We start from the raw sequence: 1,056 nt of genomic DNA, 5'->3' as shown, positions 1-1,056 counted from the left end.
TACCAATAATTCAGAAACACCGAAAATTTGTTAACAGAAAAATGCGATAGTCGATGCATTTTTTTTATTTTCAAAAATGATGGTTTTTTTGGTTTACGTTTCCTTTTTGTTTTACAACTTTTACTTTTGCATGTGAAGAGCAGAAAATAAAGATTGACGTAAAAAATGGTGATACCATGAATTACCGCACCAGGTGACACTAATTAGAGATATCTTTTTCTTATAAATTCGACATTAGATATTTATACTTCAATTTTTTAATATTTCCGATTGTGCTCGCGTTCATGATATAATAAAAAGTTTATAAAAATCAACGCGAGGGTCATTTAAAAAGCCTTCGTGTGTCTGACCTGCAGGTCATAGGTTCGCTACCACTGTATTATAGAGATGGGCTGGGAGGAAGAGGGAAGTTGGTTAAGTGAAGGATGTATTGGATGGAAGTGGGGCTGGGAGGGATTAATGAAGGTCAGAGTAGTAATGATAAAGACTAGGAAAAATGGTGTGAATGAAAGTATGAATGGAGAAACGAATGTGTGAAGAATAGAGCAGAAGCAGAAGCCAGGGTATGAAAAGGTGAAAGTGGAGGGATATGAGAGAGAGAGAGAGAGAGAGAGAGAGAGAGTTGAAGTATGAGAGGGCATAGGAACAGAAAGAGGAATAGTAAATATTTCAATTTCTGTTCATGTTACGACCTCTACTCACTTTCGTATTTTTCTATAATTTTGAGATTAATAACGACTAGTTTATGTATTATAATTTCTTTTAAACCCTGGAATCTTCAATTCTTAAAATGATAGAAAAATAAGCCAGTAAGTAGAAATTAGGATGTGAACAGATATTGGGATATTCACTATGTATCATTCATAAAAAAATGGAATGTGCAAAAATTATGAATGCCGAGTGTAACGTACAAAACTATCCAGAATATCAAAAGCTGAATGCATATTTCAATGTTTTAATGATAAAGTAAATATTTATTAAACACGCATCTTTTAAACTTATACTATAAATGTTTTATTTTACATAAACATCCGCAGTCTAGTTAAAGAGAGAGGT

Source organism: Ceratina calcarata, unplaced genomic scaffold, assembly GCF_001652005.2.
Source record: "Ceratina calcarata isolate Rehan_Ccalc_2016 unplaced genomic scaffold, ASM165200v1 scaffold394.2, whole genome shotgun sequence".
NCBI classification, from domain to species: Eukaryota; Metazoa; Arthropoda; class Insecta; order Hymenoptera; family Apidae; genus Ceratina; species Ceratina calcarata.
This window is presented reverse-complemented; position numbering follows the sequence as displayed.